General features: G+C 51.7%; 1 protein-coding gene across 4 annotated transcripts in view; it reads right to left on the bottom strand.

The window, feature by feature from the left end:
* The window catches only part of Rai1 (retinoic acid induced 1), a 102,367-nt gene extending 93,814 nt beyond the window's left edge, over nt 1-8,553 (bottom strand). For 2 of the 4 annotated variants that reach the window (XM_051167882.1, XM_051167885.1), the window contains exon 1: nt 8,464-8,553. The gene's annotated coding sequence lies outside the window, so the exon portion shown is untranslated. Of the gene's footprint in view, nt 1-8,156; nt 8,323-8,463 lie in introns of those variants that run through there. The other 2 variants (XM_051167883.1, XM_051167887.1) reach the window with 1 other exon arrangement.
* Between the last annotated feature and the right edge of the window lie 14,467 nt (nt 8,554-23,020).

Below are 23,020 nucleotides of genomic sequence, written 5' to 3'. Positions count from 1 at the left end.
AGGGCGGGTCCTTACCTCCCTGGGGCCTCTCTTTCCCTTTCCAGGCTGAATTTAACCCCTATGGCCACTTCTAGGATGAAAACATGCCCACCCAAGAATGAAGGAAACCAAAAGAAAAAGCCACAGGAAGAAAACAAAAATTACCAGAACACAGTGTCATTTCATAGCAGTTGATTACCTATGAAAGGGTAAGTGAGTGGGTAGTTAAGGGGATAAGCAGTAAGCAGGGTTAGCCTGGAGGCCAATAGTGGGGATTCTCAGCTGGTTGAGCTCATGTGGGTCCCTTAACCTTTCCAAGCTTTAGTTTCTTTGATAATCCATACAGAACAGTTAATAAGACGTAGGGGAGACCACCCCAATACCTGGCACAAAACAGGTACAGATTACAGTTTCTCCTGACCATCACTTCCAACATCAAGGAGACAGGCCTTCACTCACCAGAGGACCCAACCCTCCCTCCCCTTTGCCTTCAACAACCTGCCCTGTCTGCAGGTGTCCCATCACCTCTTCCCATCTCTGACCTTTAGAAACTTCAGGTGAAAGCCATGGCCACTCCACCTGAGGTCCCTAAGCTTCTAGGAGACAATGTCACCCCAAGGGAACAAAGCCAGCTCCGTCAACGTTGTGCTAAGTCTGATTTGGCAAACCCTCTGTTTTTAGTGCTATTTTGAGCCACAGTGGGGATTTTCTGTGCTGTCTCAGAGGTATCTATCACACATAGGATTGCTCCCCATCCCCACTCCTCTCTGTGCTTGACATGAAAATGTTGTTTTTCCTCTTCTCTTTCTCCCCAAAGAAAAGCCAGCATCCAGGTTTCAGTCGCAGAGCAGCCTGGAACAGCAATGGCCCCTATTCTTCCACGCTTAAACTGGTCTTCTCAGTCTCCACAGTACAACATAAAAGGAGCTGCTGCAGCTCCTCAAACCAGAGGGAAAAAGGTTTCTCCTTAGCATCTCCCCCACCTCTGGAAGCTTTGCCCAGGTCTCAAAGGCTACATCTTTTTCTGGCAGTCAGCCTAGCAACGATACCCCTCTCTCCCACCTCTGAAGCTTTGAGATTGGGCCATGAGTTGGACTAGAAAGACTGCAGAAAGCCATCACTGGTTCTGCACTTTCCTTTTCGCTCAGCACGTCACAACTAATCATGCAATTGTAATTACTATACAGTCCTTTCTGCAATGCCAGGATGCGCACCAGACTGGACGCTTCAAAATGGCGGGGACTGTATCTGTGACTACCACTTCTGCAAGCAAGGCTTGTTGAGCCCTCAGTGCTTTAGATGTCGTGACCAGCTGGTTTGTTGTTATAGGGACTATGCACTGCAGAGTGTTCTGCAGTGTCCCTTAGCTGAAACAACCAATAATTCCTCCAGGCATGACTCAAATATCCCCCAAGTGACAAAATTACCTCAAATTGATAGCCACCTCTCTATGGCCTATTCCAGTGCCCCTGAAATGAGAGAATGCACAACTCTGGTCTGAGAACAGGTAGTTTTTATTTTATCTCCTATCCAAACCTCAGATCATTTAAACTAGAAGCTCCACAGGCCTATGACCTAAGCTCTATGTTGGTGCTAATCAATTATAACATTTGGTGATAGCAATTAGCATACAAAGTGCAACTTCCCCCATCCCAGATATGGGCTGTAAATGCCATAGGTACTTTGGCCATTCGATGAATGAGGATGTGGGGGTTCTAAAAGGTTGGGGGACCTGCCTAAAGACATACAGGGACAGTCTGGTGATTGATGGCGACTCAACTAGAAAACACTTTGGCTTTTGTTTTGTTTTTGTTTGTTTTTGGAGACAGGGTTTCTCTATGTTATCTTGGCCATCCTGGACTCACTTTGTAGACCAGGCTGGCCTCAAATTCACAGCAATCTGCCTGCCTCTGCCTCCCGAGTGCTGGGATTACAGGCGTGCGCCACCACGCCCAGCTCCAAAACTTTAACACTAAATGTCAAAGTTCCTTCTTCAAATCTGAAGCTCACTTGGTGCCAGGCAGGGTTTGATCTTCTGGGGTAAATACAGCCTCACAGGGGCTCCCTGAAACACTCCTCTACAGGCAAATAGGGCCAGCCTTACATTACCCTGGTAGCCTGGCTGGCTGGCAGCAGTGAGTACTGGTACAGGGCCTCTATCTCTTTCCAGTGCTGGCAGGAGTATGGATAGGTTGGCCTCCCTCAGGCAGCAGCAAGTAAGAAGACCCATTTCTGAAGAGAGCAATTTGGGGGTTTATTTTGAGGGGGGGTTGGTTGATTGGTTGGTTGGTTTTAATTTTGTTTTTTTGGGACAGGGCTTCTTTGTGTATCCCTGCTGTCCTGGACTTCACTCTGTAGACCAGGCTGGCCTCAACCTTAGAGATCCACCTGCCTCTGCCTCCTGAGTGCTGGGATTAAAGGTGCGCACCACCATTGCTGGGCTAGGAGAGCACTTTGTACCCATCAGACACTATGGTACTCCACCTGTGTGAACTCAGCTTTCTTCATTCTGCCAGTAACCCTGTAAGGAAAGACATACATCACCTTTTACCTCAGAAACAAGAAAAATGTGCAGAGTAAATAGGTAGCCTACCCAAACAACAGAGCCTGGATCAGAACCTGAGCAGCAAGACTGCTTAGAACCATGCCTAGGAGGTGCTGGAGAGCTGGCTCAGCAGTTGAAGACCACAGACTGCTCTTCCAGAAGACCAAAATGCATTTCTCAGCACGACATCAGGGTGCTTGCAATCACTGTAACTCCAGCTCCGGGGTAGCACATGCTCTAACCCACAGACAGCCAAATAATACACAGTTTTTAAAAATCCACTGCAACTCCATTTTCACCCTCATCTGGCCTCCATAGACACCAGGCACACACTTGGTGCATGGACACACACGCAAGCAAAACACACATACACATTTTAAAAGAAAGAACTGTGCCTTAGGGATGGCCATAGCCCTTACAACATACGTGAGTGAACAAATGAAACTGGTTTCACTATCACTGAAGTCACAAGCTGCTGGGTACGTTCTTAGGGTCCACTCTCATCACTGGGCAAAGTCCCTTTGCAAATAGAAACTGTGACCAGAAGCCAGGCATTTTCATGTGCCTTCCCTCCACTGACCGCCACCTTGCCAGAAGAGAAACAGGCATTGGACTCCCTGTTCTGCAAGTGAGGGTTAGAGGTGACTCTGTCAAGAGAAATTGTCATTGATGCCTTGTGCATGTTGCAAAGCTCTTTTGCAGCAAGAATAACAATATGGGGCTGAGTTACAGGACAGGGTTGACAGACACTTGCCTAGCAAGGTAAAGGCTCTGCACTGCATCCTGGGCATCACAAAAATAGATACCAACCCAATAACAACAGCCAAGTGGAGGGCTGTGTGACAGCAAGATTTTGCTTATTCTCATTTAAAATTTTTATTTATTTGGTTTTTCAAGACCTTGGCTATTCTAGACTCACTTTGTAGGCCAGGCTGTCCTCAAACTCACAGCGATCTGCCTGCCTCTGCCTTCCAGACGATTACAGGGGGTGCGCCACCACACCTAGCTATTATGCTCATTTTAAAATGGAGGAAAACAGAACCCACCCCACCCACAAACAGTAGCTAATGCTAGGATTTGAACTCAGGCTGGCTTCACCCACAATCTGTGTTTATGTCCACACAGGGCTATGGGGCCCTCTTTGCTTTTCAGATCATAAAACACATCAAGGCCATTGTCACCTTTAATGTTGGCAGCAATTCATATTCTCATTTTCGACAGAAGAAACCAGTGCTGGGGGAAAGGAAAGTGGCTCCCCTAAAGCAGTGGCTGGAATTCATCCCTTTTCTCTGATTCTTAATCTGGTGCTTGTTGACCTGTCCCAAGAGAGTCCACTGTGCCCGTGAACAGTGTCCCTGCACACTCTTTTAAGCTCCTACACATCTAGGTGGGTGTTAAGCAAAACTGCTGCCCGATCCCATCAGCCCTCTCTACTAGCAGCAGCAGCACCACCCACCACCACCCACCACCACCACCACTACCCTCCCATCACCACCCACCACCACCACTCCAAAGAAGTGAGCAGCACAGGTCTACAGACTGAACACAGTCTATCCTGTGTTGGCAAGGAGAAAGATTCCCTGGCTGGTTCCAGAATCTCACCCACAGCTCCTACCATTTCTCTATCCTGGGCCCTGGCACAGCCATTTCTCCTCTTTACAGGACCCTATGTGCCATTCACCACCCAGGCAGGGTACTGTGCAAAATTTGGACATTTGTTGATTGTCTACCTCGTACCAACACTTCAAGGGCCTTAAAGATTAACACTGGTTTGTTCAGTGTGCGCACAGAAATGATGTTCAAAGAACCAATGGATTAATGAAGGAATGCTTGACGTGGTCAGATCCCTTGTGCACCTGACTGCTTTCTCTCCTGAATGTAAGCCTACTAACCTGCAGCAAGAGTACTTCAACTTCTCTTACAGTCCCTTAAGTCCCCCTCTGCCCCACTCTCTGCTCCCAAGGTTGCCCTCACCCCTGCACACCACAAGCCCTGCACACGCTTCTCCGCCTGTCTCTGACTCTCCCACCCCTGACCCTGTTTCAAGGGCTCCAGAACCAGCAGCCAAGCCTTTCCCTGTGCCTCCTGTGGCCTCCCCCTCCCTGGTGTCACATTCCAATCTTGGGTCTTCAGTGACCCACCGGAAAGGGGCACAGCTCACCCTCATTCTTGGAGAAACAGGATGAGCCAGTTTCTTCCAGCCCCTCAGGTTTCTTCCAGCATACACACACACACACACACACACACACACACACACACACACACACACACTAACACACACCCCTTCTTCATAGAGAACAGGCCCCAGCCAAGGATCAAAGAGGCCTCTGAGTGGCTGTGAGGTTTCTATCCTCTGCACTTCACCTGGGGCCCCTACCAGGAAGCATTCCTAAGCATCTGAGTTCTAGTCCCCACCCCTGGCTGTGGGCCCTGGAAGGAGTCACAGGGGCTCAGCTGCTCCAGCCTCATATGCAAGGCAGAAGGGCCTATCATTCAGAGATCCACGCTGGGCCACTGACACAGACAAAGAGAGATGACTCATTCTCTTGGAGGTCAGAAGGAGGAGACAGGATGTCTGTTTGGGTCTTGGGAGGCAGATGAAGGGCACCCAGGTGGAAAGGGCAGCCCAGGCAAGCTCAAGAGGCTGGCACGAAAATAGCTGAGCTGCAAGGAGGGTAATGTGCAGAAGCAAACAGAGGACAGCAGAGAGGACCCTGGGAGCACGTGAAGAACCCCAGGTTAGCCTGTTCAGAAATCAAAAAGCGGCGTCAAGGTAGCTACTGGGGTTCAGAAAGATCATCCAGTCTCCCCTGGAAGATGGCAGAGAGGCCCACAAGGAAGCCCTGGCACAATGGCTCCTTCACCATTTCTCCTGAGGCAAGTGGCCGAAACACAAAGTCTCCCAAGAGCAGCGGGTATGTCCCTCCCTTTTTCTCTACCTCTGTCTGTACACGACCTGCTCACAAGTCTCTCTTCCAGGAAGACCGCGGCTGCTACCTGGGCCTCACACACCTGCCACTGGGGAATGTTTCATGCCTAGACCCAGCATGGCTTTGAAAGCACTAGGTCTTTGGACAGTCCACCACTTTCACTGGGGCCTGGCATCCAGGGCCTGACTCAAAGAGAACCCTGGTCTGAGGGCATCATCATCGCCAATGCCCAGAGCTCCTCCTCCCTGGGAACCACAAACACACATACATACCACAGCCCAGGCAGCTGGCTGAAGCAGAGAAGGACAACTATATGCTGCCATGGACATAGGAGAGCAGTCACAGCGGCAATGAAGACACAACAGCTGGCTTCTCGCAGAACCACTGACCTAACCATCTATGGATACCTACAGCTGCAGTCAGCACCGGGATTCTCATTGTACAGATCAGGACACTGAGGCCCAGCATGGTAAACAACTCCCTCAGCAGATGGTGGAGCCAGCAGTCGATCCAGAGTTCACTCTGAAGCACCTCACCCACTCCCCTCCCAGACAGAAAGGAAACCAGGGTTGTAGAACAAGAGACCTAGGTCTGTTTTCACTTGGGGAAAAACAAAACTAGGTATTTGTATGTAGCCCTCTTGCATTCAGTAAGTGAGAAGCTGGAAGGATACACTCAAATTTTACAGGGGCCACCTGTGTGAGGAGGGCCTTTTACTCTCCATGCTTTTAGGCTATTTGCATTTTTTTTCACAGTGAGAATCTATCTGTTACTTGAGCAATGAAAAAGAGAGAGAGAGAGAGAGAGAGAGAGAGAGAGAGAGAGAGAGAGCGCACGCAAGCAATTGTAGGGTCTCAACTACTATGTGTTGGAGGACTATTTAGCAGATCTACTTCCTAGGCCTGCTTTTTCAAATTTGGTGTGATCTATCAGTGGTTGTGAAAACGCTGGTTTAGTGGGTTACAACTGGTCATTTTTCTAATCTAATAAACTAGAACCGAAAATGTCGGAGCACAAGCAGAAGATTCATTCACTAAACTTTGTTTTTGCTATATGCTGTGAGTAGAACAATACTGTGACCTAAAAACTACTTTACACACGGCAGGAGTGTTTTCGTGCATAGCAGGGTTTCATCATGGGTAGGGCTTTTTAAACCAAAGGTCTAGATTTGGGGCCTAAAAAGGAATGAGAGGCCCCCACACACACACCCCGTGTGCAGAGGCCTCATGGACCAGTGGGAATAAAAACACTTCTGAAGCAGGAGGCCCCTCTGCAGAAGTCAGAGGGACGATTGGTTGTCAGGGAAGGTCACACTTTGTCCCCTCCCAAGATGGCCTCTGAAGCCTCAATAGCCCCATACACTCTCCTCTCCAAGGAAGGAGCCTGGCCAGACTTCTCAGGGGAGGCTGCCTTGGGACTAGGGTGGCTGTGTCTATGCCTTGTTCTTGGGCCCCACATACCCTCTAGGGTGTTGGGAGGAGGGGTGGGAAACTAGATTATTCTCCAGCTTCCAGATCCCAAGGGCCACGTCCCAGAGAAACCTCTGGAAACAGCTGTGTAGTCAGCCAGGAAAGGCCTCCACTCCGCTGCCCCCAACAAGGGCCTGACTGATGCTGAGAGAAGAGTGTGTTGAGAATGGGGGAGGAGAAGGCAGATAGGATAGGAAGCAGAGCTCCCAGATCTGGGCTCCCATCGCGCTGGCGCCTCCACATCACAGCTTGCCTGGCCCCACTCTCCACCCGCCTCCCCTCCCAGGGCAGCAGACAACTAAAAAAAGATAAAATAAAAAAGAAGTAATTCCCCTGCTCTGACGTCAGCGCGAGGTCTTAACAGCCCAGCAGCCGCATGAAACTAGATTGCAACCAGATGTAATGCCCTTGAATTCTCAACACAGCACTGCCGTTGGGAAAGGGGGTGGGGGGGGGGGCGCGGGGCCCCGCTAGAACCGCGACACAGGCGCTGCGGGAGTGCATGCGGTGGGGCTGGGAAGCGCCGGCCTGGGTTCGCCGCCGTGCAGGCACGCAGCCTCACGTCCCCAGTCCTCAGGAGCGTATTACGCTTGGGTTTTTAATCCATTCAGAGGCCCCCAAGTCCAGGGTTCCCGGGGCGAAGGCACAGCTCCTGGCCTCACTCCCGCCCTGCTGTGTGAAAGAGCGCCCTAGAGCCCCAAGAGGAGCGGGTCGCTGGGAAAACGGGCGCCCCAGGAAGCTGGGGCCGCCGCGACCTGGAGCCTGCCTTGTGTTTCGCTTCCCCTCTGCCCCTCCTGTAAGGCCTCCAGTTGTGACCAAAGCTCCAAATGTCACCTCCGAGCCCTGCCAAGCCATCGCCCCTGCCGCGCTCCGCCCGGTGTCCCCTCGGGTCTTCTTGCCTCCAAAGGCGTGGGACTCGGCCTCCAAAGGACCCGTGGGCCTTGGCCGCCGCGCCGCTTTCGGGAGGGCACCAGGCTCGCGTGTCCCGGGGCTCCGGTTGGTGGCGTCACCCCAAAAGGCCTGTGCGCTCCGGGACTGACCGCGATGGAGCTCTCGGGTCGCAGGGACCGCTTCCTTGATCAACGAGGGGCCTGCGCACAGGCCCGGGCGGGCACACGCGGCGAGAGCCGCGTCCTGTGTCGCCACGAGCGGCCCTCGCAGCCCGGACACCCACCCGGGAGCGGGCGACGCACCGAGCCGCCCGCTCCCCGTCCCCACCCTGACCGCACTCACAAAGCTCCCTCGGGCCCGCGCCGCGCCGCCCCGCGTCCCCGCCCCACACTTGGTGACACTGGGCCTCGGGCTCCCAGCGCCCGCGCCCAGCCGGCCACCGACTCTCCAGAACACCGTGCTGCAGCCCCTACACGGCCACCGGCGGCCTCACGCCGGCCGCCACACAAAGCCAGGCCGCGCGACCCCGCGTCCGCGCCCCACTCGCGCTCGGCCCCTGCCCCGGCCCGGACCCCTGCCCGTGGGGGTCCCTCACGCCTCGCGCCGCCCCCGCCCAGGTCCTTGTCCCCGCGCCGGACGCCACGCTCACCTCGGCGCCCGCGCTCACTCCGGGGCCTGGCGTCCGGCGCTGCGACTTCGCGGCCCGGAGGCCCGCGCGCCCATGGGTGTCGGGCGCGGCGGCCGACCAGGCGGGAAGGAAGGGTGGGCCGCGGCGCCCCCTCCTACGACCGCGACACGACGAGCCGCCAGCTACCCTCGCCGCCGCCGCCGCTGCCGCCGCCTGGCTCTGCAAGCGGCCTGTCCGAGGCCAGGCGCGAGCGGGGGCGGCACCGGGGCGCCGGGAGCGGGCGGCGCGCGTAGCGGGCCCTGACCGCGCACCCTGCCGGGCCTGCCTGGTGCCCGCGGGAGCCTGAGAGAAATGCGATCCCCTCCACACAGGAAGAGCGGCGGGCGGGCGACGTGCGGGGGGGAGCAGGAGAGCGAGAGCGCGAGGAAAAAAGTTCCCGGGCGGCCAGGCGGCTCTCGCTCGTGGCCTCGGGTGCCAGGTGGGCCGTTCGCGCCCCGACAGCGCCCCCTGGCGCCTTCGCGCCCCCGCTGCACACAACCCCCCATGTCCGTCTGGGGGCAGGGGCTTGGCGGAGGGCCTGAGGGTGCAGCAGGGGGCGAAGGGCCTGGGAATGGCAGCCAGGACTTGCTCTGGTTATCAGTCGCTGAGGATTCGGACTCAGTCTTGGGCCAGGCCTTCTTTTCTCACTCCACAACTCCACCACTAAGTCCTCACTTGTGACCGTATCTTTGGTTTGAGAATCGATTTCGAATTTCCTCAAGTTAGACGTGAAATGTGTTCGCTGCACGCGTGGGCACCTTTTGGGGTCCTGAAGCAATGTGGTCCTTGCTTGTCAAGGAGCTGGCCTTGTGTGTGGGAGACACAGACAGCTGACAATGATCAGGTCCACAGCGAAGATAATTTTAGAGAGAAGTAAAGTGCTAGGAAAATCAGCAGGTGCAGTGGATGGATTTAGCTGTGGGTGAGAGAAAGGCCTGTCTGAACAAATAACTAAAGCGCAGGTTAGGAGCCTGCACCAGCAGCTCGTTGAAGAGCATTCTTTGAGAGGAAAAGACAAGTGCAAGAGCCCGGAGGCAGGAGTAGTCTTGAGGAATAAATGCAGTTGTACGGAGGCCAGACCCGGTGGGGTAAGATGCGGGCGTGCTGAGTTCCAGTCTAAAGCCAGGGCCTGTAGGGGCTACAAACAGCTTGAGGGGAATTCGGATGCCTTCTTAGCAGCAAATAAACAGGTTTTAAGTAGAAGAACCAATTCACGTATAGACAGATTCCTGAGCCATCGCTACCCCCTCGAGGCTTCTACTCCCCTGCTCCAGGCAGCATAAATTTAGCGGCTTCGTCGAAGAATCCTGAACCACTCATCCTTTGCTAGGTGAAGGCCAAAGCACCCAAGCGCCCAGGTGACTTGGCACAAGTGAGTCACCCTTTCAGTCCTGTTTCTTTATCCACAGAGTAAGGTGTGGCCCTACGTCCAGCGCCTTTGTCTTGTACCAGGCGCTTCACTCCTTTCACCTCAGCCTGTTCACCCTGTCTGCCTCTCTGTTAGCTTCACCAGGACAAAGCCAAGCGAGACCTGCTCTCGGTGATCCCTGGTGATCCCTGCCGACTGGCCCTGAAATGCGACTTTTAGGCAGCGAGCAGGACAAGTGGACACTGTGTTGTTTCAAGGCTGCTTTCAACTGTGACTTCAGACCTGGTTTCTGAGCATGGCATCCCTAAGCATAGTGAGTGGTCCTTCCGGAGGCACTAGGCAACAATCTCACTCTCTCTCTCTCTCCTCCTCCCCCATTCTTCCTCCCCCCCCCCCCTCTGTCTCCCTCCCTCCTTCTTTTCCTAGCTGCTGGACCTCTTGGTAACCGCCAGAAGCTGGAAAAGGCAAAAAACTAACAACAGTAACAAAGCTGCTTCCGTTGTCTGGCTCCTACTCCCTCCCCTGGTCCTGCCTCACCCCCACCCCCTCCTTTCCTGACAACACAGGACCGTACTCCAGCCACTTGATAATCTAAAACTAGCTCCTCATCTCAGCCAGAGCTGAAGTTTAAACACACTTACAACACCCGCGGCCTTTTTGCTGTGTATGAAGATATTCCTAGGCCTCAGGGATGAGGGGTGGATACGTTTTGGGAGCTGGTGTATTCTGACTTCTCCTCCTCCTCCTCCTCCTCCTCCTCCTCCTCCTCCTCCTCCTCCTCCTCTTCCTCTTCCTCCTCCTCCTTCTCTTACTGCTACCCCACCACAAGCCTCTGGGCAGAAGAGGAAACAGACTCACACCAGCAGCACTGGGTCTGTCATCCAGCTACTTGAGAATCTGAGGCTGGAACATTGCCAGAGCCCAGGAATTCAATACCAGCCTGGGCCAGTGAGACTGTGTCTCAGTTCCTGCGTGTTTATGGTATGGGTAGGTATAGTCTTGCTGTGTAAAGTGCCAAAATGCACAGGCTCACCCAGAAGATCACTCTCTCTCTCTCTCTCTCTCTCTCTCTCTCTCTCTCTCTCTCTCTCTCTCTCTCTCTCAGGTTAAAGCTACATTATTTTTATTTCATGTGCATTGGTGTTTTTGCCTGCATGGCTGTCTGTCTGAGGATGTCAGGTCCCCCTAGAACTGGAGCTACAGATGGTTGTGAGCTGCCCTGTGACTGCTGGGAATTGAACCCAGATCCTCTCAAAGAGCAGCCAGTTTTCTTAACCACCGAGTCTCTCTCTAGCCCCGCTTCTCTCTTTTTTAATGTTAATTTTTTACTTCATGTGTATGGGGTGTTTTGCCTGCATGTCTTGCTGTGTGCTGCATGCCTGCAATGTCTAAAGAGGCCAGAAGAAAGTATTGGCTCTCCTGGGAATGGAGTTATAGACGGGCGTGAGCTGCTATGTGAGTTCTGGGAACTGAACCCAGGACCTCTGAAAGAGCAGTGAGTGCTCCATCTCACCACCCCACAGACATCTTCAGAGGGATTTCTTTTTCTTCTTCTTCTTTTTTTTTTTTTTTTTTTTTTTCTGTGTGCCTTAGCCATAGAGGCTTCTAAGTAGTCTGTCAGAGCAGGGTGGCCTAGATAGGGCTGCCATCAATACTGACCAAGAATGTGCAAACTTCTTAGATGAGAGCCAAGAGCTTAGGGGACACCTTTAGCAGCACTGGGGGACTTGGGTTGCTGAGAATATGCTGAGCATCCCTAGGATGCAGGTTAGGAAGGTTAGAAGGTGGGCATGCTGTCACACAGAAACTCAAATAAACAGCCTTGGTGCAGGAGTCTCAAACCCAGATCAAAGGCCAATGACTCTGGGGTGCTGGGGGGGTGTTTTTTTATCATTGGGTTTTCATCTTATCATTATTTTGTTGTACTTAGGAATTGAACCTATGGCCTTGTGTATGCTGGGCAAGTACTCTCCCACTGAACCACACCTCTAGCTCTGAGACACTGAGACAGAGTCTCACTATGTAGGGCAGCTTCCCTTCTATGTACTATGCAGCCCAGGCAGCTTCCAACTTGGCCTTCTTTTTTGTTGTCCTTTTGTTATTATTCTTTCTTTCTCCTTCCTTCCTTCCTTTTGTTGTTTGTTTGTTTTTAGAGATAGGGTTTCCTTGTGTAGCCTTGACTGTCCTGGAACTCACTTTATAGACCAGGCTGGCCTTGAACTCGCAGAGATCCACCTGCCTCTGCCTCCTGAGTGCTAGAATTAAAGGTATGTGATCTTGCTTGCTTGTGATTCCTCTCCTTCCTTTCTTCCTCCTTCCCTCCCTCTCTTCTCCCAGCCCCCCATAGTGTATTTTTGTGTGGTGTGTGTGTGTGTGTGTGTGTGTGTGTGTGTGTGTGAGAGAGAGAGAGAGAGAGAGAGAGAGAGAGAGAGAGAGAGAGAGAGAGAATCCATCCTATGCATATGAACATTTTTGACATGGAACTCAGAGCCTCCCTGCATGTTAGTCAAGTGTACTAACTCTGAGCCACACTCTTAGTTCCCTGGGGTGGTTTTGATTAAAAAGCAAGAGCAGAGCAGTGTGAACATTTGGGAATTGAAGTCCCTTCAGGTAACTTTACTCTCAGGGGAGCCTGACACTAGCCTTTGTTCTAGACACACATTTAAACTGACTACCTGACCTTCTCACCTACCTGGGCATTTGAATTTGAGACACCTTCCCCAGCTATCCTAAGGCTGGTTTTCTGTGTGGTCTTGAACTTCCTCTGTTTTCTGTCAAACAAAAGGAGGCAGTGTTTCCTGTCTAGAGAGGCTGTTAGCTGACACCAGAGAAAGAGAAGATCTGTTTGGTTAAGAATCAGGCTTCTCACTAGTCTTTTTATTCCAGCACTTGGGCAGTAGAGGCATACAGATCTTTGTGAGCTCAAGACCAGCCTGGTCTACATAGGGATATGTAGAGAGGTCCTGTCTCAACAAACAAACAAAAAGGACTACATTTATCACTGGTTCATACAAAAGATTGGCAAGTGTGCTTACAAGGCAGCACTTTTTTTAAAAAAAGATTTTATTTAGTATACAGTATTCTGCCTGCATGTAACACCTGCAGGCCAGAAGAGAACACCAGATTTCATCTTAGATGGTTGTGAGCCATCATGTGGTTGCTGGGACTTGAACTCAGGACCTTTGGAAGAACTGGCAGTGCTCTTAACCTCTGAGCCATCTCTCCAGCCTCACAAGGCAATACTTGATAGCCAAGGCTACCTACCACCAGCACCTCATTAGGTAAGCCTTTCCTTATTCACAGGAGGACACTGGGATTGAGGAGGGAAAAGGACTTGTCCAGGGTCACAATTGGATCTAGAGTGGTGATTCTGTGTCACACACACACGCGCGCACACACACACACACACACACACACACACACACACACACACACACAGAGTCCCCTTGTGTTCTTCTGGGACACAAGGTTCTACATGAAGACTCCAGGCAACTCTTTGGAAATCCTGATGGAGTGCAATGTGGCACTTACTATGTGCAGCGAATTTCATTCTCAGTATCTGTTTTGCAAAAACGATCGGCTCTGAGGAGGGGCGGGAACCCACTGTTTCTGTATACACAGCCTCCAAGAAACTTTGAGGGGAGAGTCCTTGCCCCACCCCTACCATCTGGCTACAGCTCAGCTCCACCACCTCCCCAGTGCTCCAGCACCTCCCCAGTGCTCCGGGAGACCTCTGTCATCTCAAGCTAAAAGGATTTAAGTACCTCTGAGCTCTGTACCAGCAGCCATATCTGCTCACTCCCCACGAAGTCCAGCTGGAGGAACTATCCTTTATGGACATGCCCACTCCTCCAGCTTGAGGCCCTGGGCTGTCTGAGAGAGAGGAAAGCTAACTGAGCACCAGCAAGCACGTATGCACTTGCTTTATTTCTCCCCGCTCTTGTCTGTGGCTGTGACAGCCACACCCAGGTCCAGCCTTGACTTTGTCCCCACAGCGCCAGGCTGTAATCTGCATCTGTAAGTTGAACAAGTTCGTTTCTTCCCTAAGTTGTGTTTTGTCAGAGTCCCCAAGCAGTAAAAGAAAAGGAGTGCCCATTTCTGGGGAAAGGCAGTGATCGGGGACCTGAGCAAGGAAAGACCCTTTGGCGTCCTGCAAGGCCTCTGATCTCCAGCAGAAAAAGAGGATGAAGATCTAAAAGGATGCTCTAGGCAGTGTGAGCGCCACAGGGAATAGGGGTTTGGGTCCAGTTTCAGGGATGCTGTTTAGGGGATCCAGGATTGGGGAACCAGGGCCAGACAAGCATCACTAAGATCCTCCATCCATCCATCCATCCATCCATCCATCGACTAATCTATCCACCCACCCATCCATCTTCACATCTGTTCAACCATCTACCAGTCCATCCATTGATCCACCCACCCACTGACTTATCTGTTTACTCATCCATCCACCTACTTATTTATCTGTCGACCCACTCAGCTCTCCATCCATCAATTATCTCACTTATTCAGTTCTCATTTATTTATGCATTTGTACATTTTTTTTCAATTTTATTTATTTTCTGTGTATGGTGTTTTCCTGAGGTTATGTCTGTGCACCATGTGCACGAAATGCCGGTGGGAAGCCAGAGGAGGGTGTTGAAGTTACAGGTGGTTATGAGCTACCATATAGGTTTTGGAAACTGAACCTGGGTCCTTTGGAAGAGCAGCCAGTACTCTTAATTACTGAGCCATTTCTCCGGCCTGTATTTATGTATTTCTTTACCTATGGTTTTTGAGACAGGGTCTTTCTGTGTTGCTCCAATGTGCCATTTGGTTGAGTTCTCTTAGCTCTATCTCTTAAATGCTGGAATTACATGTGTGCATCTCCATGCCTGTTTTTATAGAGTATTGGGGATTTAATCCAGGGTCTTGCTGTGTTAGGCAAGCCCTCTATCAACTGAGTTAAAGCCCTGGTCCAAGATTCTGAAGACAGACAGACAGACAAACTTTGAGTAGAAACTCTGGAGAGAAACTCAGTAGAAATGCTGGACTTTCAGTTAGGCAGGTCAATCCTTTACATATGTGTGTTTGTATATGTCATATATGTGTACATAGGTCTGTGCGAGTTTATATGTGTATATGTGGAGGCTAGGAGTTGACGTCGAGTATCTATCAACCTTCATCTTATTTTTTAAATTAAGTGTGTGAGCCGGGCGTGGTGGCGCATGCCTGTAATCCCAGCACTCAGGAGGCAGATGGACCGCTGTGAGTTCGAGGCCAGCCTGGTCTACAAAGCAAGTCCAGGACAACCAAAGCTACACAGAGAGCCCTGTCTCAAAAAACCAAAAAATAATTGTGTGTGTGTGTGTGTGTGTGTGTGTGTGTGTGTGTGTGTGTGTGTGTTTCACTGAACCCAGAGTGCACTGATTGGCTAGACTGGCTGGCCTTCAAGCACCAGGAATATGCTTGCCTCCATGCTCCAGTGCTAGACTTACAAGAGTGCTCTGCCACACAAGTTTTTATTTGAGTGCTGGAGATACAAACTCAGGTTCTTGTGCTTATGTGGCAAGGACTTTACCAACCCTGGCATCTTCACTTTTTTTTTTTTTTTTCTGGAGACAAGGTTTCTCTGTGTAGCCTTGGCTGTTCTAGACTTGGTTGGTTCTCTGTAGTCTATTCTTTTTTTTTTTTTCTGGAGACAAAGTTTCTCTGTGTAGCCTTGGCTGTTCTAGACTCACTTTGTAGACCAGGCTGGCCTCAAACTCACAGTGATCCGCCTGCCTCTGCCTCCCCAGTGCTGGGATTACAGGCATGTGCCACCACGCCCGGCTAGTCTATTCTTTTGTTTACTTATTGTAGTTCTTTTTCAAACAAGGTTTCTCTGTGTAGTTCTGGTCTATAAAGTGAGTCCAGGATGAGCAAGGCTACACAGAGAAACCCTGTCTCAAAAACAAAAAAAAAAACAAAAAAACAAACTGCTGTTGTTTTATTTATATAAGCTGTATTTGGTAGGGTTTGGGGTATAGCTCAGAGGTAAACAAGTTACATGACATATGAGCCCCTAGGTTCCACCCGAGCACCACAAACATAAATATATAAATAATAGCTAAGGGTATGATGGGCTGCCCTGCCCTCGTGTAGCAGTAACTCATGGCCAGACCGTGGCTTCACAAGGCAGCAGGACTTGAAGCAGGTTTTAACCCTAGAAAGAAGATTCTTCCCATGGTCAGGGCTATTTACAAAGAGCCACAGGCTATCTCAGGAGAGAGTATGAGCTCCCAGTTGATGGAAGCCTGTAATGGGAGGCAGTGAAAGGAATTGGAACTGCCTGGAAAGACAGAGATCCTGGAACGGATTGGCAATGACTCGCGTGTTAGACCAGCTTGGTTGTTAGAACCGGGGAATGTCAGACACGCCCCAATCTGTGATTACGAGATGTTTACGATAGCCAAGGAGGCCCAGCAAAAGATCCCTGCTCATCTTGCAGCTACTCCTGTTAGGTCCAGAAGTAAAACCTCCCAGACTGCCGGCTCCTGGTCATAGTCTATCTCACTGCGGTTCTCTATGCTCTCAGCTCCGACCAGCTAAGCATAGTCCTTAGGATATACACTACAGCCGCAGTTCCCTTTAGGTAGAGGGGCTAACAGGGTATATAGTTGCACACCTGTATAACTCCAGTACTACCAAGACCAAGAGGGTTGCTACAAGTTCAAGGCCAGTCTGGTCTACCTAGTGAGTTCCAGGCCAGCCTGAGGAACAAAGTGAGATTCTGTCACACACACACACACACACACACACACACACACACACACACACACACACAAAACAAAGCATGCATCTTCTTTCCTTCGTGAGTTACAGTGAGGTTTAGCAGAAACCATCACAAATTTTCATTTGCTGATTAATAGCCTCTCGTGCCTTCTTTTCCAGCCTTCAGGTGACCAGTGGCCCAGCTCTACTTGCTGTTGGCCGCCCTGGCTAATTCTAGAGAAAACACTGAGCCTGAGTGAGCCTATTTGTGCTCCATGCATCCCTGCTGTGTGGTAGCAAGTGCTATACCTTCTATTTTGTTATTTATTTACTTGGCCATGCTGAGAATAAAGTGGGGCCTTATGGCCTGCAAGCCTCTACCACCAAGTCTTATCTCACCCCAAGTGCTAAGTGTTGGCACCCACTATCCTTGTGGCCATTGAAATGGGGGAACCCATTCCTCTCCCTTTTGACAGGAAGTTGCCACCATGTCCAGGATGCTCTGAAATACTTTGGGGGAGGATTTGATGTCACTCTTTGCCCTCTAACTGTAGCCTGTAGAACTGGTCTCTGCTATGGTTCTCCTCCTCTCATTCCAGCGCATTTCTTCTCCGACTACCACACACACACACACACACACACACACACACACACACACACACACAGTCCTCAAGGCTGGTCTGGCTCCACATATACCCTTTTCTGGGTCCATCCCTATAGAAGCTGCCCCACCCCTCACCATACCCCCTGCTTCCCCAATCTTTCAAAGGCCTCTTCTCCATCCTGAGTGTTCCTGCATGTGGTTCATTGTGTCATAGGTGCCTTTCCCTTGTAGCTCTGTCTGGCTTCTCCCATCCTTCCTCTCAGGTTTAACTCCTGAGTGGCTTCCTCCAGGAGGCCCTCCCTGACCTCCTCTGGTGAAATCAGGCCTGGCTTGCTGGCAGTGCATCCAGCCACGTCCCTTCTAGTCACCATTCTTCACGAGACTGTCTCTCTAGGCTGCGAATCTCATGAGGGCAGGAACGCAGTCTTCCTTAAGCCTTGGAAATTTAATTTCAAAAAACACCATTTGCTGGTCCACAGTGGTCCGTTCCTGTCATCTCGGCACTCAGGAGGCTCCAGAAGTAAGATCGAAGAGTTCCAGAAAAGCCTTCTACACACCAAGCTGCTGGTCCCTTTTCTGTTTTTATTTTTGTTTTTGTTTTGTTGTTTTTTGTTGTTGTTGTTTTGTTTTGTTTTTTGAGACAGGGTTTCTTTGTGTAACAGCTCTGGCTGCCCTGGAACTCCCACTGTAGTCTAGGCTGGCTTCGAACTCAGAGATCTACCTGCCTCTGCCTCCCAAGTGCTGGGATTAAAGGCGTGCCCCACTGAGCTCTCACTGACTACTCTAGGTGTCATGTTGTCTTATGCTGGGGAGGGACCCTCTCTTTGCTGGTCCTATATCCCTGAAGGGGAAGATCTAGGTAGGACCTAGCTTCCTGGGGCTACTGTTATCCCACTCTCTGCAACTTGAAATAGCATTCATTTATCCTCTTTCAGTTCTAGGGTCTGAGAGTCAGGCCAAATGGCGGGTGGCAGATTCCCTCTACATTTCTAGCATCTGCAAACCTCTGTCTTACTGCCCAGTGTCCTCAACTTCTGGTGCTTCCTCCCATCCCCATGACCTCCAGCTTCTGTCAGCATGCTTATCTTTTTTTTTTCCCCCTCCTGTTCATCTCTCCTCCCTATAGGCCTCTTTCTTCTAAGAGCATAGAACTGTATTTAGGGATTGCACTTGCAAAAGCCATGACAGTCTCTTGAGCCCGTGAACACTATTCAGCCACACATGCGGAGGCTTTTTGCTGACTGTAGGAACACTCAGAGGGCTGAGACAAGCAGGCAGTCTCTATCAAAGGGGCTAGACTGACGTTCTAACTGGCTGTCTTCCTCAGAGCCCCCAGCATCCTGTCAGGAGCCACCCTGAGGGTTTGCTCTGGCTAACTGTGGACATAGCTTCCAGGCAGGAAGAAGAGTATCCCAGATGGGGTGGAGGAGAGAGGCCACCCTGACTCAAGGGCAAGCTGTTCACAACTTGCAAGCTGGAGGCCATAGCTGGCGAGCCCCCATGGAGTTCCAGAGCATCTGGGTCCCCATCTTGCCCCTAGCTTACATTCTCTCAAGGACCAAGGGCGGAAGGGAGGCTGGCGAGCCATGGCTGAGATGGTGAAGAGTGGGTCTGTCACTGTGCTCCTCACCTCCACAGTCCTCTACCCCTAGGCAGCACTATGCATGAAGCTTATCAACAAAGGCTAATGCCTCCTTGGCTGGACCACAGGCTGGCTGTAGGCTTCTGCGCTTTACAGTTCATGCTTCCAGGATGCTCAGAGCAATTCCCTAAGAGGATACTATTATCTGTACAGAAGCAGGGACAGATCATTGCCCAAGTGAGGAGTGACAAAACACATCAGAGCTGGAACTGAGCACTGGAGCTGTTTGACCAACTCTGAGTGGTAGCAAGGTCAGGGTTGGACCCCAGAGCCCTAGCAGCCCCAGCAGTCCCAGCAGCCCCAGCAGCCCCAGCAGCCCCAGCACCTCCTTCCCAGCCTCCAATCCACACGTCAGCTGTGAATAGGCTCTATCGCTGGCACTGAGGCTGCAGGATGGAGAGAGAAGGGAGCAGGGGCAGGGATCTGGGAAGTGGGGAGGAGAAAGGATGGGAGGAAGAATGGGAGGGAGGCAGTGAGGACCAGGAGGGTCACCATAGTAACAGGAGCTGGCTATGCTCCGACCTGAGTCTGAGCCGCCACCAGGGAAGGAGATAAAAGGTTTTCTATTGATCCTCATCAGGAAAGCCGTCTGTGATAAGTTGGCTGGAAGGGCAGCTGGTCGGGTGTGGATGAGGTGGCTGCACATACTTGTGCTGGTGCTATGTTGTGCACCAGAGGCTGGGGTCAGACCGTGGGGAGGTGAGCCCCAGAGCCAGAGGCTTGGATGGGTTAGCTGTGTGCCTGTCCTTGGGCCACCTTTGTTTGAAGCACATTGCGCACCGGGTGCCTAATAATCGGAGCAAAAAGCACTATTCCTTCAGGGAGCTGACACTCTAATGGGAGTCGGCAGTGGGAGAGACAGACAAAACAGATGAGTGAACAGCTATGGGTGATTGTATCTGTTGGAAGATGCAGAGGCGGGGGAGGGGGGAGAACAAGCAGTAGGTGGGGGTGGGGGTGGAGATAAGCCCTGGGAAGAGCGTGTCTGTGAGGACAAGAGGTCCCAGGACAGGAGTGCATGCCGCGGGGGGGGGGGCGGTCAGTAAGGGGTCTATGGAGCCGCAGAAGGGAAGCGACAAGGACAGAAAGGGTCAGGAAAGCTTGGGCAGCTCCAGTGAGGGTTCTAGTTTGGGCTGAGTGAAGAGTATATCCCTCTTGGCTTGCTCCCCCCCCCCCGCCTCCATCTCCCCACTCCCACCCCCAACCCCAACCCCCCACCCCTGGCCTTCATGGTACTCCCTGACTCCTGTGGAGACAACAGACATGGGTCCAGGGTGAGATTAGGAAGACAGGCAAGGCAGAACCAAGTGGATCGTGCTTTGAGTCAGATAGGCACAGATCAGGTCTGGCTGGGGTGAGAATTGCCTCAGGGGGAAAAACCCGTCAACTTTCAAATGTATTAGGACAGTTGAATGGATAGGATTTCCCTGCATGTGACGAGAAAAGCAGCACAGGGAACTCTCCGGTTTTCAGCCTAGTGACTGGCAGTGAGCCTAGATGAGGCAGCTCCAGGGTCTCTAACTGCTGGAGGCCCAGATGTTCCCAGGGAGGCACTTGCTGGTCAATACAGCTTGCAGGTCTCTCTGAATGCTCTTGCCTGGGGCTGCTGGGAACCTTCTCCATTCTGCCTGGGCCTAACCAGGCTGGCTCAGAGCCAACCACCATTAGAAGCAAGAATGGCCCGCACCCCTCAGGCTCCTACTCAGGGCCCCACCCCATTCCTACTTTCCTAGGTTCCTAGAAATGTGGGTGCCTTCAACCACTCCGGTTCCCCGCTTTCCTCATCCCTTGGGGGGTGGGGAGGAGATAGGAGGAAAGCAGACAAAGAGAAGTTGGGGGTTGAGGCACCCCTTGATCAATATTGGTAGTGTAAATGTGGAACTCAGCTAGGGCACTCCCTGCTAGACAGCTGTGGTTGGGCACACAGAGTGCCAGAGTTTGTCCTGCACCTGCAAGAGGGAACCCGATCAATTCCACTGCTAGGCGTCTTCTTCTAGAAGCTAGAAGGGACATAAGCAGTTCATTCAGCTCTCAGGATCTCTCCATCCCCCTACACTCCCTCCAGTGGGGCTTATAGCCAAAGACCCTAAGAATGGGAGTGCTTGGGTCAACCCAAGAGGCTCCCCTCCTGCCAGCTATTGCTGTGTGATGGGGTGTATTGCTCCACTTACCTGAGCAGACACCTCGGCCCTAGCATGGAGCTAATGAGGACGCCCGGTGGAATTGTTCAAAGGGACGCTGCACAGAGGACTCTGACAGCTCTGTTTTCTTTTGGGGGAGGGGGAAGGTTTTGAAGGTCTGTTGGTTTGAATGAGATGTTCCCCAAGTTTCAGGCATTTGAACACTTGGCCCCTCCCCCCAGTTGTTGTTGGTGTTTGGGAAGGCTTAGGAAGCATGGCTTTGCTGGAGGAAGCATGTCACCGAGGGTGGGTTTTGAGGTTTCAAAGCCTTGTGCCATCCCCGCTTCATTCTCTCTGCTTCCTGCTTGGGGTGCAAGAGGTATGTTCTCAGCTTCCTGCTCTGTCAGCTATGTCATTTCTGGCAATCATGAAATCTAACCTTCCTGAACCCAAGCAAACCCTTTCTTCTATAAATTGCCTTCGTCACCATCTTTCGTCACATCGACAGAAAAAACTAATAGAAGGGTAATGGGGGGAGGAGAACAGACCCCCATCTCCTTCCCTTATCTCTCTGCAACCTCATATATCTGGGAGTGCTTACAAGGCTGGGGCCACAGCCTCATGAGCCAGGTATCAGGATTATGGACTCCCCGAGGTCTTTTGTTGTATCCACCCCACTGGGTTACCTGACTGCTCATAGCTACAGAGAGAGCATAGGAAGATGGCTATAGAAGAGCTAGACTCAATTCCTATGCCCTTCATTCATTGTTGAGGGCCCAAAACACACCTCAGCGGCAGCCACGCCTGAGCCTGGGTATTTCTCCTCCCACAGCAAAAGGGGTCTTTGAAGATGTGACTAAGGGTCTTTGTAAGAGACAGGCAGCCAGGTGCGGGGGCACAGATGTGTAACACCAGCACCCTGGCAACAGCAGTAGAGGCAGAGGCAGAACTGAACTCAAGGACAATGTGGGCTACAGAGCGAGACGGTGTCTTCAAAAGGAGAACAGAATGCTTACCTGGCAGGGGACACCGTAATCCCAAAGGCAGTGTCCTCGGGGTGAGCCTCGTCCACTGTGCTCCAAATGTGCTGCCTTTGAGATCACCCCAGATATGGAAAACCCGACTGCACAATTTGTATTAGTGGAGTAAATAAATAAACAAACAAATAAATAAATAAATAGACTGATCCAGGGAGATGGAGGGGAGTGGTAGAGAGAGAGAGGCAGAAGGAAGCCTGGCACACAGGACGCCATGTGGCAGCTGGAGCAGGATTGGCAACGAGGCAGCAATGGCCAAGGAGCAGTGGGGTAGGAAGGAGAAGCTGGTCACGGCCAGGATGAGTCAACACGGACCCTTAGCCGGAAGCAAGGCCCCACTACCACACTGATTTATGCCCCTTGGTACCAGGCTCGCGTTTCTGCTCCTCATGATTGTGAGAGAAACGCATCTCCTTGTTGTAAGACACCAAATGCTGAGTTTTCTCAGCAGCCAGGGAAGGTCAGAAACAAGAACGCCTGCCTTTTAGAATTTCTTGGCTACTCTCCTGGACTCTTCCCACAGCTGGGGTGTGTGAGTAGGTAGAGTGGGTGTGGGCCGTTAATCCCTCCAGACCGGTGGGGATTCAGAGCGTGGTAGACATCCGGGAAGGTACTGGAAAGGAAGGTGGTTAGGATCTGTGGCCCAGATCCTGCTGTGATCTGAGCCGCTGGGCCAGCTGCAGAAGAGGCTAACTGTGTGTGCATGTACATGGGCTGTGAGCACAGAAGTAGGGACCAGGTAGAGGAAAGCTCAGACATGCCAAGAACCTCCTTATTTTTGATGTCCTCCTCTAAGCAACCTCCCATCTTGCCTATTGGCTTGTGGGAAGTGGAATCTCTGCCAGTATCAGGGTCTGTCCTTCATCCCAAATGATACAGGTATCAGGGCTCATCTGAACGTGGCCACTTCTGGCAAGGCTGGAGTAGAACTGGTGACCACCTCTTCCTGAGAGGTTAGAAACTTCTAGAACTCTCTTAGAGAGGAGACATAAGTGGCTGGGCCTGCTCAAAACTGGAATGAGGTGTAGGAATAGA

The sequence above is a fragment of the Acomys russatus genome, chromosome 25 (assembly GCF_903995435.1).
Source record: "Acomys russatus chromosome 25, mAcoRus1.1, whole genome shotgun sequence".
Taxonomy (NCBI): domain Eukaryota; kingdom Metazoa; phylum Chordata; class Mammalia; order Rodentia; family Muridae; genus Acomys; species Acomys russatus.
The sequence above is the reverse complement of the archived record's forward strand: the minus strand, read 5'-3'. Positions and strand labels throughout refer to the sequence as shown.